The sequence below is a fragment of the Nannospalax galili genome, unplaced genomic scaffold (assembly GCF_000622305.1).
Source record: "Nannospalax galili isolate Female #2095 unplaced genomic scaffold, S.galili_v1.0 scaffold678, whole genome shotgun sequence".
NCBI classification, from domain to species: Eukaryota; Metazoa; Chordata; class Mammalia; order Rodentia; family Spalacidae; genus Nannospalax; species Nannospalax galili.
This window is the reverse complement of record NW_008341807.1, coordinates 315,857-316,342: the sequence shown is the minus strand read 5'-3', so window position 1 is coordinate 316,342 and position 486 is coordinate 315,857.

Sequence of the window (486 nt, the reverse complement as noted above, 5' to 3'; positions counted from 1 at the left end):
CAAGAGACCCCGGATAGCCAAAACAACCCTGAGAACTAAGAGCAATGCTGGGGGGATTACTATACCAGATTTTAAGCTCTATAACAGAGCTACAGTCATAAAAACAACATGGTACTGGCACAAAAAGAGACCCATAGACCAACAAAATTGAAGACCCAAATATGAACAAATGCAAATTTCAGCCACCTGATATTTGACAAAGGGGCGAAGAATATTCACTGGAGGAAAGACAGCATGTTCAGCAAATGGTGCTGGGAAAACTGGATCTGCACCTGTAGAAGAAGGAAACTAAACCCCTATCTTTCACCTTACACAAAAGTCAATTCCAAAGAATCAAAGACCTCAATGTAAAGCCTGAATCTCTGAAACTGTTAGAAGAAAGCATTTGCCAAAGCCTAAAAGGTATAGGTGTAGGAAAGGACTTTCTAAACCGGACATCAATTGCTCAGGAAAGAAGGTCAAGAATCAACAAGTGGGACCTCATTA